The sequence below is a fragment of the Macadamia integrifolia genome, chromosome 5 (assembly GCF_013358625.1).
Source record: "Macadamia integrifolia cultivar HAES 741 chromosome 5, SCU_Mint_v3, whole genome shotgun sequence".
In the NCBI taxonomy this organism is placed as follows: domain Eukaryota; kingdom Viridiplantae; phylum Streptophyta; class Magnoliopsida; order Proteales; family Proteaceae; genus Macadamia; species Macadamia integrifolia.
The window spans coordinates 26,638,580-26,656,608 of record NC_056561.1 but is presented as its reverse complement, the minus strand read 5'-3'; the positions used below and the strand labels follow the sequence as shown (position 1 = coordinate 26,656,608).

Here is an 18,029-nt window from a genome sequence, read left to right as displayed (position 1 = left end):
CAATGAGAGATCAACTTGCGACAGAATCGCAGGAGCAGGAGCAGGAACAGCTCAGATATGCATAAAATTATGGTTGAATGGTCTCTTTGTCAGGTAGAATAGTCTGTAAGATCTTATGTTAATCTAATAGTTAGATTCGAAGATATGGGGTAGTCTGAAAAATAGCAAGTCAAGAAAAGGGAGACCAGATTTAGTAAAAAAAATTAGCAAGTAGGAATCAGATTTGAAGAAATCAAAGGATTACTAAAACAGTAAGCTGCAAAATAGAAACTTATAATTAGTAACTACAAGCAAACAGCATAAACTTTCATTGATTTAATTGTGTCAATAGCTTACAATCAATGGCCTTTAATAGGCTTGGTCTTGTCTCAAAATCGAAAAGTTACGAATATAGAAACTTTAGAACAAAATTAGAAACCAAGACGGAAAAGGTAACTAAGCTTTCCTTGTACAAGAAGGATGAAAAAATGGGAACTTAAGACTCAACAAAGACTTCTGGAAAGGACTGATTGATTCCTTGCTCCCTACTCCCACAGATGGTCACTTAAATCAGAAAAAGAAGAATCTGGAATTCCTCAAATCGATAGCTGAAGCTTCCTTCTTGCTGTTAAGTCTTGGAATAAGACAAAATTAACACTCCAAATAGGAATCGGTAGAGAGAATTTTGGCCTACAGCTGTCATCCACTTTCTGGTCCAGCCTAGAACCAATCTAGGATTGATTGGGCTGGCTCTTTCTTCTGTTATACTTCAAACCAGCCATGAGATCTACATTAGAACCACCAGCCCTTGGCATCCCACCAAGGATTCCCTACTGCATTGCACAGTAGAGCAGTTCTGAACAAAGTTGTCACGGCGTCAAGGCAACCAAAGGCGTTGAAGCGGTCCAAACGCAAGAAAACACCGACAAGCAACCTAGGCATCGCCTACGTGACATCTTTGCAACTATGGTTCTGAATCACACAAAACCATTATCTACTCGTGGCTAATCTTTTTTCTCAAATCGTTTTGGGGTAGTGCGGTCCCCTACTCTTTATTTATAACTTCAATGAAATAAGAAAAAAACCCCTGTGCATGGAAGGAGGAATCCCTTATAACCTAAGTTTTCCACAAAATATAAATTTTAGAACTTTAAAAGAATGAAAACTATGGCTGAATTGTAGCACATCCATCCGATCCTTTCAGAAACACTACTAAAATAAAGTATACAACTTACTATGGTAGAAAATCTCATACAGACCTTAAATCCCTAATATTTAGCTTATATAATTGGCCCATTACAACATAAAACTCAAAACTACTAAGCCTATGGACCAGAAAACACATTTGAGACTCAAAATTAAACATATCTGTCCATTCTTGGTCCAGTCCAATGGCCTGGTTTGCTGCTCACCATCTTGTTCTTTTAAATTGCATCAAAAGGCTTTGTCCTTTCCCTCGATCTTTTTCCCTCCGCATCCTCTCCTTTCAAATTCAATTTCCTTTTATCAATGACATGAAAAATAAAAAAAATAAAAAAAAAATAAGAGTTCAAACAATGAAAATTTGGCATACCTCAAATATGATCCCATCCAATGCCATTGCATTACTTGCTTCTTCAACAGTTCTCTTCTCCATAAAAGCAAACTTCTTTTCATGATTAATGTACACATTGACCACAGCATCACCTAAAATGTAAATGGCATGACAACAAGCTTTCTTTTAATGATAAACCTCTAATGTCAGGAGAAGAAAACAACCTAGAAAGACAAATCTAAATACATAACTTTGTATGCATTTAGATTTACATGCATATATGTACTGTGGCTGTTTATATGAATGAAACTAGTGGTAACTAACCTGAACCATAAGTATTTCCTCCAATGGCAGCCATAACCTGGCTAAAAAATGTTGCAATTGTCTGTTTCAAAATGACAAAGAGCAATAGTCACATTTTAATTTTCCATTTTTTTTTATAGGCAATCGTAACTAGTTGTATTTTTTATAAAGTATCAATATTTTCCCCCAAAATGTACAAGACCACAAACAGCATATAAATCCACTGCATTATAGATATTACCACAACAGGATACAATTAGGATTTCCCCCAAAATCACTTCAAATTCTTTCAACATGGAGACAACCCAGTGTCACATACACCTTACCTTGTGGTGTTAAGACACTAAAAGTATGGGCTCAAGACATCCAGCCTCAACTAGGCCTGAGACCATGGTGTTATGCCAATAATATGAGCTAGAACCTAAGCTGGGAAATTATAAACCAGGGTGAATGCAAGCTTAGTTATGCTTTGCTCTTCTCTTTATCCTTAAAATAATAATAGGGATAAAAAGCACATAATAATGTTCCAGGGCAATAGGGATCAGCAGTCAATCTTATACTGACTACCATGTAAAAAATTGTTAGTTGGATCCTCAGGTGGGTTTCAGTGCAACCAATGGACAAGCACCAATTTATATGAGCAATGGCAAGACCCCCACGCCCCTTTGATCTTTAGGTTTAGAGATCTACAAAATCTCCAATTTAACATCCCATAGGCATGTTAAGAACATTTGGTCTACATTTTCCATTTGCTGTAAGTTTTTTTTTTTTTTTTTTTTTTTTTTTTTTTTTTTTTTTTTAGGTGCAATTTGTTGTAGGAATTAGGATTCAACATGTTAATTGCTTTTGGGTCAATTGGAGAAGGGGGGGAGAGGAAGATATCTCTGCACATATTGATGCAAATCAAAGCCTAAGAAGAAGAGGGCTGAGAAAAACTTAAAAAAAAAAAAAACAAAAAAACAAAAAAAATTACTGTTCATGAGTTATTGTTCACGTGAACAGTAACCAATTTGGGTCCCACTACCAACTCAAAATGTGGAGAGACTTAAAGAAGATTCCCTCTTGATTCGTGGGCCCCATGGCCAGCTTGCATGGAGGAGTTAGGCTGAAAGATTTTAAGAAATCTTTGATTGATATAGTTTCCATTTTCATATTTTCTTCTAATAGTTAAGGAAGATATTATCTAGCTAGTTTCTAATTTTAGTTTTTTTACTTTTAGAAAGTAGGAATTCTAATTTATTAGGTTTCAATCTTTGTAAAAGGGAGAGATTTGATTTGATTTGTAATTAGTTTTCAAATAAGATAATATCTAGTTGTAAGGGGATTTCTTTCCTTTCCATGCAAGGAATGACTCAATTTTGTAATCAATTTAAAGTTTATAAATAAAGGAAGAAGGCTGATCCATAGCCCACAATTGAATGAAAAGAAAAAGCAAGCTTTGTGACTGTGAGATGCAATGCTATGAGAGACAGCTTGGGTGAATGCCCTAGGAAAGAGTGAGATACTCAACCCAACCTATCCCCCTTCCCCCTTCTCTATTTCTGTTTATTTCTCTCTCTATTTTATTTTCCCTGCTATCAATCAAGCCCCAACACCTACTGCCATTGCAAGATCTAAGAAGGCAAGTCCAAGACTTGCGGCATCTCTTTTGTTCAATCTACCAACCGGCAGCACCTGTGATCCTGTTCTGGAACTAATTCCTAGTCATCTAACTGAGAATTAGTTCTACATTATTTCGTATCAGAGCCTACCATGGCTAACAAAGACAATCTCTACAAGGAGGTGATGAAATTATCAGACCGCATGACTGCTCTTGAGAAAAAGTTTGACGCCAAGTTTGGTCTCTTCTACCATCCACTTCAAATGATGCTATCATGACAGAAGAAATTTTGAAAGAGATAGCAAGAATTAAATAGTCCTCCCAAAGAGGTCTATGTTGAGGGATTCAAAGTAGATACAACTGAGTTGACTGTAGACGATCACCAAGAAGAACCCAACGAGATTGACATTGCACCAGAGTTTAAAGAGGAGATCAAGAGCATGCCAGATAAAATTTCCACGGATACAATGTTCAATTACAAATCAGATCTGAAACTTGATCACGTCGAGTTCATTATGCCGGCGGAATTTTTCAAAGAGCAAGAGTCACACCTCCAAGACTTTGTTCAAAAAACCCATGAGTTGCTGGAGTATTGTTTTGGGATGAAAGGTATCAGAGCCTAACCAGAGCAAGGATCAATCCACATGATCATCGCGAGGAACTTTTCTTCATACATCTTCCTTGAATGGGGTAGATGAATTGGACATGTACTTTGATAACTACAACTTGACAGAGATGCAACGACTTCGATATGTTTGCTCCCAAATGAGTGATTGTGTTCAAATACAATGGAGAGTCCGTGAAAGGTAACTTTAGGCTCAAGGACGTGAGCCTAAAACGTGGGAAGAGATGCAGTACGCGTTGGCGGGCATGTACCTATCTAAGCATGAATGAAGGATGTACTTCCCTCCACCAGATTTCCAAAAGCCACTCTCAAGTCACAAGATTGCTATCGTCAAGAAAAAGGTAGTCAGTGATATTCCTATCAGAAAGACTAATGTGAATAGTCACAATTGTGGACAAGGAGATCGAACCCAAAGAGAATGGTGGTTCAACACATGTGATGCCTGTGAACAGCCAAAAGGAAGATCTTAAAGGGTTCGAGATTGAAATAATGGTTGACAAAATCATTGAAGAGACTATAAACAACAAGGACAAGGGACTGGAGAAGCATGTAAAGGAATTGCTAGAAGACGACCCCATTGACACATCCATATATATTAAAGTTGAGCATATGGAGTTTGTCATCCCCTTAAAGTACCTTGAAGAGCATCAACCGTGCCTATACGACTACATCCGTATGATCAAGAAGCTACCTGAATTTTTCTACGGCTTGAAAAGGGATGTGCACCATACTATAATCACCCACACACTCTACAAAATTCAAGGATGAATATTTTTTAAGAGGGGGCGAGTTGATGCAGATCAAAGCTTGAAGAAGATAAAAACAAGAGTAATAAATTACTGTTCACGAAACATTGTTCATGTGAACAGTACTCAGAAATTACTGTTCACAAAACACTGTACACATTGCCATTAACTCGTGTTACTATTCACATGACACTGTTCATGCGAACAATAAAGTGGTTCCATATTTCATATTTCAGTTTCCTATTTATTTAGTTTATATTTACTTCGTGAGCAATATAGTCTAGTTAGTTTCCTATTTTGTTAGTCAAAGGAGTTTTTATTTTGTAACTTAGATTAGTTTCTTTTGTATTTAATTGTTAGTTTCTAATTTATTCTTACTTGGTTAGCAAATTAGACACAAATTAAAAAATCCTATTTCAGTCCATTAGTTTCCTTTTTTATTGTCTTTATGTCCAAGCAATGTAAGGCTATTTAAAGCTCATCCATTATAATGAGAAGGGAGAATTTTTAGTTTAACAAAAAAAAAAAATGGCTTATGTTATTGTGTTGTGGGATGTTGGGTGAGATGCCCAAAACCTAACCTTCTTCTTCCCCGTTCTCAACCCTCCATCGAATTCTCTTTTTGTTTTCTTATTTTCCTTTTATTTGTTTGTTGTGATAGTGTTTGAGAGCTAGAACCAAGCCTATTGGAGGAAAACTTCTCTATTCAACAGCCAGAATTTCAAATCCTACCTGGGATTAGATGATTATAAGGTTGAATATGCACAAGAAGATGATGACCCATATACTACTATAATGTGGTTGCAAAAACTCTGATGGTTGAATCAAAGGGAGAAGATTGGAGGAGACATAACATATTCTATATGTTGATGTCTAGTGGACCTCACAAGGCTCAAGTGATTGTGGATAACAGAAGTTGCGTAAATGTGGTGTCTCAAGCTTTTGTGATTGAGGGAAGCTCAAGACCGAACCCCATCCATAACCCTACAAGGTGTCACTTCTAGACAATAACACCATAACTGTAAATCAGCGATGTTCTGTGCCATTGAAGATCTCAGGATATGAAGAGAATGTGCGGTGTGATGTAATTCTTATGGAGTTAACTGATGTATTGCTTGGAAGACCATGGCTATATGACAATAATGTCTTAGTTGGTGGTACCAAGAACCAGTGTTTCTTCGATCACAAAGGCAAGCCTCTTACTTTAAACCCACTCAACATACCTCAAGTGAAAGCTAAGTTGAGGGCTGCCCCACGTAGAATCATCACACTGGACATGAGTGAGGTCTCACCCGATGAGGCTAAGGAAGAACAGCCAATGGAGGTGAAGGGTCACCTAAAAGATGGTGCTGGAGGTGTTGGTGGAGTTGCTGAGGGAGATGGTGGGGATGCCGATGGGGCTAGTGCTGGTGCTGGTGCTGGTGCTGGTAGAGGTGCGGGTAGAGCTGGTAGAGGTGCTGGTGGTGTTCCACTACTTGACCCGTAGGCCATGGGCTCCACTGTTGCCTCTTCTCGTAGCACTAGGGATGCGAGGCCTTATGGCCTCAATGATGTGATGGCCCGCCTGGACACCACCACAAACCTGCTGAAGAGAATGGACAACCGGCTTGAGAGCATGGACAAGAGCTACTATCTCATGGATAATAGGGTGGTCTCCCTTGAGGGACAGATGCAAGCAATGGTCTTCCACCTTGCCATTCCGATGCCACCTCCAGGAGCACAGAGTCAGACCCAGAACCAGGGACAGGTTCACAAGCATGATCAGCAACAGAATAGTGGCTCATGTTGCCACAATTGTTTTTTAGGATTTACAGTTTATGCTTTCCAGCACAACCAGCTTTTGTTCCAAGTCTGATGTTTTAGGTGTTAGGTTGCAATTTTATTTCCTAGTCTTTATTTCTATCAGTTTATGAATTCCTAGATATTTAGGCTAGTTAGGATTTCCCTGCTCTCAGTCATTTTATTTTATGAAAAATGGTGTAAGCTTATGTATTCAAGTTCTTTATATAATGAAACGGCTTTGACACATATGCTTGTCTCCTAGTTGTCATTTCTATTAATTATTGTCTTTGAAATTTTTATTTTCAATTCTAATCCCCAGTCATGGTTCCTCTGAGATTGTGAGTTAAGGCAGAGCATCGCGCTCTGATACCAAGTTGTCACACCCCACTTCCAGTAGACCCATCTTACCGTATAGGAATACCGATGGTGTGAGTAAGACACTTACCTGTCTTACAAACCTACTAGGATCTCTGATAGCAGTACCTTAACGACTCACAATCTCACAACACAAACTAACTAATAGTAGAGGAATCAGAGTATAATAGCAGAATCATAAGTAAAATGAGGAACATCTAGTGATAATGTAAATATCCATAACCAAGTTTATCCATTTACAATTAGTCATAACGTATACATATATAAGCCCAGAAGAATACCAATAGTATCATTTGGTATCAAAATCACTAAAAGTGCACCGTGCTCCTCAGGGTGCGGCGTAAGCACGGCGGTCGCAAGCACAGTCCTGGTGGTGCTCCTCTTCTGGTATCCACCAGTCGCTTGCACCATACTCTGGTCCGAAGGGTAACGAGTCCCACGCCATAGGTACGACACCTGCATCATCATCTAAAAGGGGGCATATACGTGGGGTGAGCATTTCAACTCGCTCAATGAGGGGTGGGGTTCATGCACAACCCAGCAAAGGCAGTTACATAAATAATTCAAGATGCATGATTACAGGAATTAAACACGTAATCCATGATGCTCGTGAAGCAATTCATTTATTTTATTATCCACCTAACAATACAACTAAGTCTGTCTGGTAAATGCTACTATAGCACATTAGGTTGTATCCCTGGTCTCAGAACCGCCATTGACTACACAGCGATATAAACCCTAACCGTGATTAGGAGCCTGTTGGTCCCAGTATGCAGTCATCAGTCACCCAGCAAACCCCTGATAACCCCCTCCTAGCAGTCACATCACAAGTATGTCCATCGGCCATGTCGGACAAGTTCCCGCCTCCGCCAACAATCACCTCATACCGTGGGTGTGACATTTCGGGAATATTCATCGAATATACCACTATTGGGTTATCCAACACCTTACCCCCTGTTGACAAGGGGACGTAACATAGGGAATGATGCCTAACCACAAATATCCTATATGCCTTCATAATGATACAGTTAGTATGGATTACACGATATCGAGAACACATCGGCCACAAAGTGTAACCCATCTCCAAGTACAGTCCCAGGGTACACGATACCGAGAACACATCGGCCACAAAGTGTAACCCATGACTGTTTACCTAATCTAGCATGTATAAACAGTTGAGTATAGACTATGCAACACCGGGATTCCCATCGGCCACGAAGCTTATCCATTTCCAAATGCAGTCTCGGAGTACATGATACCGGTAACACATCGACCACAAAATGTAATCCACGACTACAACTGACTATAATGCACATAATCAATGCATGAATGCAACAAACATACGGAAATCACGGTACAGGTACCACCTCGGCCACACCGGATTCCATCTCATACATACAACAATCAAGCGGCGATTGCGGTACCGGTACCACCTCAGCCACACCGGATCCTGCCATACATTTCATATCATTTCCATCAAGATGTAACATATGATAGATCATCATCATTTAAGCAATATAATAATCAAGTAAAATCTATACATGTGAGCAATTCTAAAATGAATAAACATTCCCAAAAGTATAAGTCAACCATCCCTCACCTTGATTATGCTTGTGGATTGGGGTTCAATTATGGCCACTGATTGTTCGATTCAATTCCGGCCTCGGGGTACATGCACGTCACTGTCCTAGGCACAAAGGTAACCAAACATCAATACGTGTCAGGAACATCGGGAGGGGCCCACATGGGTCACCCCCAAAGGGTATCGACTAAGTCCCACAGTGACAGTACAGTCACCGAAAACAGTCATTGTCCACCGAAAATATCAATATTGTTTCCGGTGGATGTAGCAGAGTGCTTCTAAGGCTCGAATGGTCACTGAAAACAGACCCAGTGTTTCTGGTGGCATATTTCCGATGGTAGTACAGAAACTGCCCGTGAGTTTTGGGGCTTTCCGCTCGGGCCTGATTGCCAGGATTTGTTCCGTGGAGTTTGTGCGGGATTGTTCGTAGCATCATTTTAAGCCATTAAAATCTCGATTCCATCGAGCCATTTGGGAAAAACATTGATCGAACGATTGAAACCCTAGGTGGTCATTTGGTTAATCTTGTTGTCAGAGCTCACCGGACTCGGTTTGAGCTCGGCAATGGCACCTAGGAGGTGAAGTTCGTAATCACCGAGCTCAAAAGTGCTTATGGGCTAAGATTCCTCCTATACCTAGCTTGCCTTAGCTTAAAATGAAGAGAGAGTGGTATGAGAGGTTGCACTTACCTCCGACACGGATTCCAGCGACTAGGCGGGCAACCGGCACCAAGGTGAGCTTCCCTCCTTCCTCTTCTTCTTCTTCTTCCTTTCTCTCCTTCCTTCCCTCTCCCACGTTCTTGTACAAGTGAGAAATGACGAAATGGTTCCTCATTTCCACTTACATAGTAAAGACTCTTACTAGGGTCTATTTGGTTGAACCCTATCCAGTCAAAGTAGGTTAATTCGACTTCCAAGGCACGTGGACCCAACTCCTTTGGTCCATAAAGTGCACATGTCATAAGGAAATTGTGGGGAAGCAATTGGGATAATCCGGGGTTGTCAACGATGCGGGTGGTGGGTCCCACAGGCATCGAAACCTAACCAGTAGCCTAAATGGCCGACAGAAACAGCCAGCGGAAACATGCCCAAGTTGTTTCCAATGGTATATTACTGCCTACTATCCACTAGCTGGTCTCGCACGGATAGTTGCCCTATGTTGTGTTCATGGTCTTACGGCAATTTTGGTGCGTGCCGGGATTCAAGTGTGGGGTGTCGGGTCACTTACCATCTAGGATCGGAAGGTATGAATCCCCTTCAGTTGGATTAGCACATGATACACAAGCACATGGGGTCATCTCTCCCCCTTCTACAATGGGCACCTACGAGCCAAAATCCAGTTGTACTTCCCACTTTCAATCTGAGACCTATCACAACAATTCAAATTAGACCGGGTCAGGGCATGGCCTAATCTGCAAAAATAATGACGTTATAAAATAAAATTGGATAGCAGAAGAAGGTGACAAAAAGGGGGGAAAATAAGGAAGAGGAGGAAACTCAGTTTTTGCTGCATCAGTCACCAGCCACTGATTTTTTTCTTTATTCCATCCACATTCCTAAAGTAGTAATTATTCCAATACTTCTCTAGTAAGAATACCACAGTATAATATCAAAATAGATTCCAAAAAATAATTGTAATTAATAAAGTAATACACATCAAATCAAAATTTGGAAGAAACCCCCTCTTTCAAACTCGAAAGCACATCCTAAAATAGTCCAACATTAGATATTCAAGAAACCACACCCAACCAGAAGAGGAAACAAATTCCATGGTTCAATTTGAACTTTAAAATCACTATATCAATAAAAATTCTAACTAAACCTAAAAAAAATAAGTTATGCACAAAACCCTGAAGTCATTCGTGATGAAAGAAAGGTTGACCCAAATTGGTCAGTAAAATATCTCATCCACGAGGAAATGACGAGTAGACCCCAACGGTCGACAAGAGGAAATCATTTGTGAGGAAAGAAAGGCCGACCCTAACTAGTCGGCGGAAGAAGATTTCATTCACAAAGAGAGGATGAGCTGACCATTGAACACCATATTCGTGAGGAAAGAAAGGCTAGCCTGAAATGATCGGCAAAAGAATATTTCATCCGCGTGGAAAGGATGAGCCGACCCTAATAGTCAACAAAAGACCTCATTTATAAGGAAAGAAGGGTCAACCCGACATCGTTGACAAGAGAACTCATTTGTGAGGAAAGAATGGCCAACCCGAACTCATCGATAAAAGATCTCATCCGTGTGGAAAGGACGAGCTAACCGAACTGGACAGCAAGAGAAGACTTTATTCGTGAAAAAGAAACCCCGACTCGAATTGGTCGGAAAAGATTTCATCTATGAGGAAAAAATGGTGACCCAACATGTTCAGTAAGAGAAGACCTCATTCGTGACGAAATAAAGGCCGACCCAAACTGCTAAGAAAAAGAAGATTTCATTTGCGAGGAAAGGACGAGCCGACCAAAGAAGACTACATCCGTGATGAAAGGAAGAGTCGACCCCAATGGTCGGCATAAGAAGAGCTCATATGTGATGAAACAAAGACCAACCAAAGTTGGTTGGCAAGAGAAGACCTCATCTTTGAGGAAAGAAGGGTCGTTCGAAGGCACTACACACCGAGACTCTAAGGCATGCAAGTCCAAGCTTCGGCCTAGCACCTCAAGACCTTACGCTCTAAGGCACGCAAGTCCGAGCTTGAACTTAGTACCTTAAGACCTTACGCACCAAGGCACGCAAGTCCTGCTTCCGCTCGACACCTCGAAACACCTTACACTCTTAACGCTTGCAAGTCTAGGCTTCGGCCTGGAACCTAAAGACCTTATGTTCTACGGCCTATAAGTCTAAGCCACAGATCGTCACCTCAAGACCTTACGTTCGAAGCCACACAAGTCTGAGCCTCAACTCGGCACCTCAAGACTTTACATTCTAAGGTCCACAAGACCCCTCAGCTTGCCATCAAAGACCTAAGGTTCTAAAGGCACACAAAAACCGAGCTCAGCTTAAACAAAGACCTTATGTTTTGAAGCACATAAAACCAAACCTCAGCTAGACATCAATGATCTTACGTTCTAAGGTAGGAAAGACCGAGCCAACAAGTCTTTGATGGTCGGCACTCAAAAGACAGACCCCGAAGGCCTGTACAAAAAGACAACCGTAAAAAAATGACTAACTAAATAAGGTAAGATTTAATAATATGGAGTCTGAGCCGAGCAAGACTTAGACGAGATTATCATGAGATTTTTAGTTTAAAGTATTAATAAGGTTAGAATTTCGACCATAATAAGCACAGAAAGTCCTTGAGAACAAAGGGCCGACCCGACATAGTCGACAAGAGAAGATCTCATTTGTGAGGAAACAAAGGCAGACCCAAACTGGTCGGGAAAAGAAAATTTCATCAACGAGGAAAGGACGAGCCAACCCCAATGGTTGGCTAGCTATAAGAAAAGAGGAGCCGATCCAACATGTTCAACAAAAGAAGATGATGCAGATTAATAACCAAAATAGGCTTGTTTTATTAAAAATAAGCCTAGGGTTGGGTTTTATATGTATTGGGCCTTCAGTCCATGTGGTTTGGAGTGTATTGGACCACTTTTATGGGTCTAAAAGAATGGCTCTAAGATTGAGTACAGGATTATTAGTTTGTTTCCATTTTCATTAGTTTCCTTTATAGTTGGGTTGTGATGGCGTTCACTAGTTTCATTATTTAGTTTCTAAATTTCACTCTTATTTAGTTTCTAAAATAAGTAGTTGCTATTTTATGTAAGCTTCTAATTTTCCTAGTTTCTATTTTCAGTTTTAGTAATTAGAAGAGTTTCTATTTTACTAGTTTCCTATTTCAGTTTTTGGAAACTAAGTTTAGGCTCCATTTGGTATCGTTTCTGTTCCAGAAACGCCGTTTCGTGTCAAAAACGAAAATTTCAGTTTCTGTGTCAAAATACAGTTTTTAAACGAAAAAATGGTGTTTCAAAATTTCAGATTTTTATCGGAAACGATATTTTTTTTTTTTTCTTGTAAAATGGAACGAAACTGGGAAGACGGAACTCCATTTCGTTTTGGAGTTCCGTCCAATCTCGTTTTTTCAATTTTTTTTCACTTTTTGTTCCAAAAAAACAGAAACAGACCATAAGTGCACCAAACAGAAGATTCTCCAGAAACGTTTTTTTAGAACGATACCAAACGGAGCCTGAGTTTCTATTTAGTAACTCCATCACTATTATAAATAAAGAGAAGGCTCATTAGTAGCCCATGATTTGGCTAATGAAAGAAAAGTTTGTTGCTACTGCCGCTGGTCTCTGTGGAGGCTTCCTTGTGTTTGATCTAGGTGTAGGGCCAGAAAGTCCGATGCAGTTGACACTCTGCGGCAAGAAAGTCCGAGTGGATCCTTATTCCCTTCTGGTTATCTTATTGTTATTGTTCTTGTTCAGCATCTCAGGTAAGTGAACTAATCTTCTTTAAGTTCTGATCTGAGAATTTTCCCAGAATTCCATACGCATCAACTACCCCTACTGGACTATCTAGCCATCTGACTGGCTTCCAATTTGGATCGAGTATTACCATGGCTCGAAGGAGGGTTCGACCCAAATCCTAGGCCCATCATAACAGGGGATTGTCTGATCTAAGGTTTTCTCTAATTCTGGCCGATTGTGTTTCTACCCAGATTTGAGGTCTGTTTTGACTTACCTGTTCCTGTGGTATTTTGTTATTAATTGTGGCTTTTTAATATTCTATATCTGCTGCTAGTTAGTCCTATAGTTTGGTGTAATATCTGATTTCAGAAACTCCAAATTCCGGGTATCAAAATTCTGATTTACAAGGATTGTTAGACTCTTACTATTGGTCTGTTGTTTACTACCTATCTTTGGGTGATTATTGATCGTTCTTTGGTTTAAAAGTTCCTATTGTTTGGGTCTAGTTTGAGCTTTCAAATCTAGTCCTACATTAGAAGACCTCATTTTTTAAGAAAGGAAGGCCAACCCAAATTGGTCAGTAAAATATCTCATCCACGAGGAAAGGATGACCAGACCCCAATGGTCAACAAGAGAAACTTATGCAAGGGAAAGAGAGGTTAACCCGAATTGGTCGGCAAAAGAAGATTTCAATCACAAGGACGAGCCGACCTAATGGTCGACAAACTAATGAAAAAAGGGGCCGATCTGACATGGTCGACAAAAGAAGACCTCAATCCTGAGGAAAGGAAGGTCGACCCAAATTGGTCAGTGAAAGATCTCATCCACGAGAAAATGACAAGTCGACCCCAATAGTCAACAAGAGGAACACATTCATGAGAAAAGAAAGGCCAACCATAACTGGTTGGTGAAAGAAGATTTCATTCACAAAGAAAGGTCGAGCCAATCCCAATGGCCAACAAAAGAACACCTTATCTGTGAGGAAAGAAAGGCCGGCCCGATCTGATCGGCAAAAAAAGATTTCATCCAGAAGGAAAGGATGAGTTGACCCTAATAGTCGGCAAAAGAAGACCTCATTAGTAAGGAAAGAATGGTCGACCCGACATGGTTGGCAAAAGAAGACCTCATTCGTGACGAAAGAAAGGCCGACCTGAACTGGTCAAAAAAAGAAAATTTCTTCAGCTAGGAAACGACGAGCTGACCCCAATGGTCGACAAATTATGAGGACAAAAGGACCGATCTGACATGGTCGACAAAAGAAGACCTCATTTGTGAGGAAAAAAAGTCAACCCAAATTGGTCAGTAAAAGATCTCATCCACGAGGAAAGGACGAGCCAACCCCAATGGTCAATAAGAGAAACTCTTTCTTAAGAAAAGAAAGGTCGACCCTAACCAATCGGCAAAAGAAGATTTCATTCACAAGAAAAGGACAAGCCAACCATTACTATATGCTAAGATGGGCCGATCCGACGTGGTCGATAAAAGAAGACCGCATTCGTGAGGAAAGAATGGTCGACCCAAATTGGTTAGTAAAAGATCTCATCCACAAGGAAAGGACGAGCTGATCCCAATGGTCGACAAAAGGAACACATTCGAGAGAAAAGATAAGCCGACCCTAACTGGTCGGCAAAAGAAAATTTCATTCACAAGGAAAGGACTAATTGACCATTTGGGTCGGCAGACGAACACCTTATTCATGAGGAAAGAAAGGCCGACCTGAACTGATCAGAAAAAGAAGATTTAATCCACGAGGAAAGGATAAGCCGACCCAATAGTCGGCAAAAGAAGACCTCATCTGTAAGGAAAGAAGGGCCAACACCTTATTCGTGAGGAAAGAAAGGCCGACCTGAACTGATCAAAAAAAGAAGATTTAATCCACGAGGAAAGGATGAGCCGACCCAATAGTCGGCAAAAGAAGACCTCATCTGTAAGGAAAGAAGGGCTAACCCGACATCGTCGGCAAGAGAACTCATTTGTGAGGAAAGAAGGGCCAACCCGATCTGGTCGATAAAAGATCTCATCCACGAGGAAAGGACGAGCCGACCAAACTGCACGACAAGAAAAGACTTCATTTGTGAAAAAAGAAACCCCGACCCGAACATGTCGACAAATGAAGATTTAACATGTGAGGTAAGAATGGCCAACCCGACTTTGTCGGCAAAAGACCTCATTAGTGACAAAAGAAAGGCCGACCTAAACTGGTCAACAGAAGAATATTTCAGCCACAATGAAGGGATGGGCCGACTAAAGAACTCATCCTTGAAGAATGGAACGGTCAACCCCAATGGCTGGCAAAAGAAGACCTCATCCGTGAGGAAACAAAGACCAACCCGACTCGATCGGCAAGAGAAGACCCCATTTTAAGGAAAGAAGGGTCATTTTAAGGCACTCAAAAGCTTACACTCTAAGGCACGCAAGTCTGAGTTTCAACTTAGCACCTCAAGACCTTACGCCCCAAGGCACAAAAGTCCGGGCTTCGGCTCGGCATCATAAAAGACCTTATGCGAACGCTTGCAAGTCCAGGCTTCGGCCCAAAACCTAAAGACCTTGTGTTCTAAGACGCACAAGTCTGAGGCACTGATCGGCACCTCTAGACCTTACGTTTTAAAGTGCACAAGTCTGAGCCTCAACTCGGCACCTCACGACTTTACATTCTAAGGTGCACAAGTCCAAGCCTCAGCTCGCCATCAAGGACCAAAGGTTCTAAAGGCGCACAAAAACCGAGCCTCAGCTTGAACAAAGACCTTACGTTTTAAAGCACACAAAACCAAACCTCAGCTAGACATCAATGACCTAACGTTCTAAGGCAGGAAAGACCGAGCCTACAGGTTTTTGATGGTCGGCACTCAAAAGTCTGACCCCAAAGGCCAGTACAAAAAGATAACGATAAAAAATGACAAACTAACTAATTTGGGCAAAAACAAATAAAATTCAAAGAAGGGTCAACATGAATGGAGCTAAGGAAAAGTATCCACATTTTGTACTACAACACCCATAGCAATGTCCTAGACACACAATCAACCTTGAAAAAAAATAACCAATCACAGATTTAAAAAGTATTACAAAATAGTATGTCTTACTATTAATACTAATGAATTAGAATTAATTAGATGGATGAAAAAGGGGGGTAACTAATTTTTCAACTATGTACCTATTTTTTTAGACACTAAGAAATATTTGTAGAAGATGTACAAACACAATAACGTAAAACATAATTGGAAACAATGATAAAGCAAATAATAAAGATAAAAAAAACCTCAACTCGTATACATGTGCCACATCATGAGCACCTAATCTACAAAAACAATAAAGTTACAAAATAAAATTGGATAGTAGAAAAGTGGAACAAAAAAGGAAAAACAAGGAAAAGGAGAAAGGAAACTCAATATTTGTAGCATCAGTCAGCAACCATGATATTTTTCTTTATTCCATCAACATTCTGAAAGCTCAATTTTGTGGCATACAATATCTTTCGATGCGTAGCAAACACCGTGCACAATAAATTAAATAATTCGGCGGCTAATCCAACAACACTAACAACATGCATTACAGTGACAAAGTAACTAAATACGGAAAAAAAAATTAATAAAAAATAAAAATAAAATAAAAAACTCAAAGAAGGGCCAAAATGAATGGTACTAAGGAAAAGTATCCATATTTTGTACAGCTTCACTCATAACCATATCCTCGACTCACAACCAACCTTGAAAAAAATAACCAATCACAGATTTAAACAGTAATACAAATTTTTTTTTAACAATTAAATTAATGAATGAGAATTAAGGAGATGGAAGGGAAAAAGGGGGGAGAACTCATTTTTTTAATTACACACCTACATTTTGACACCAAGAAATATTTATAGAAGACGTACAAACACAAAAATGTAAAACATAATTTGAATAAAGGATAAAGCAAAGAATATAGGTAAATAAAAAAACTTAACTCGAATATATGTGCCACGTCACAAGCACCTAATCTGCAAAATAACAAAATTACAAAATAAAATTGGATAGTAGAAGAGGTGGACAAAAAGGGGAAAAAAAATGCAAATGGAGAAAGGAAACTCAATCTTTTTAGCATCAGTAAGCAGCCACTTATATTTTCATTTACTCGATCGACATATTTGATACAACAATAATTCAAATACTTTACCAATAAGAATACCATAGTATAATATCAAAATAAGGAAGAAACCCCCACTTTCAAACATAGAAACACATCCTAGGACAATCCAACCTTAGATATTCAAGATTCCACACTCAACCTAAAGAGGAAACAAATTACATAGTTCAATTCAAACTTTAAGATCACTATATCGACAGAAATTCAAACTAAATCTAAAAATTAATACAATATATACAAACAATGATGAGTTTGATGTCCTTAAGAAGACCCCTCCAAGACTCTGCTAGTCCTTATTAACCATGCATTCCTCAATCCCGTGTCTAGCCTTATAATTCTATGTGCATCACTATGCAACCAGTACGTATCAAAAATCAAATAATTAGACCCTTTAAAAACAAAACAGTGAAATCTTGCATAAAAAAATAAAACAAAAAAAAAAACAAAAACAAAGCAGCAAACCAAGGATATTCTATGTTGCTTCACCTATAACCATGTCCTGAACTCACAATTAATCCTGTTGAAAACTATATTCAACTAAATATTGATTTAACGACCATTCGAGAGAACCATGCTTATACTCAATACCAAGGAGCAGAACAAAGTAGATAAAAAAACAAATCATTATTCAGGTATATACCCACTTCTTCCATTTGGAACAGTAGCACGCACATCTCCGTAGAAGAAGCAAACATAATAACGTCAAAAATCATAATTCAAACAAAAAACAAATGGGAAAATGTGGAAACTCAATGAATTTTCTCGAGAATACCCCCTCAGCTCGACTCATTAACATGTACTCCTCAATCTTACGGCATACGTTATCTTTCTATGCTGCACAATAAAACAAATAATTCAATGACTAATCCAACCAAACAATAACAGCATCTATTACAATGACAAAGTAACTAAATGGGTAAAAACAAACAAAATTTAAGGATGGGACAAATGAATGGTATCAAGGAAAAGTATTCA

General features: G+C 39.5%; 1 long non-coding RNA gene and 1 pseudogene across 1 annotated transcript; both read right to left on the bottom strand.

Moving 5' to 3' along the window:
* LOC122079175 overlaps window positions 1-8,376 on the bottom strand; it is a 39,478-nt pseudogene extending 31,102 nt beyond the window's left edge.
* A 3-nt stretch (window positions 8,377-8,379) lies between these two features.
* On the bottom strand, window positions 8,380-17,818 carry LOC122079179. The gene is made up of 3 exons (XR_006140340.1): window positions 17,695-17,818; window positions 16,876-16,908; window positions 8,380-8,394 (listed from the first exon to the last, which is right to left on the bottom strand). It is a non-coding gene; the product is annotated as an uncharacterized LOC122079179 (long non-coding RNA).
* Window positions 17,819-18,029: the final 211 nt, after the last annotated feature.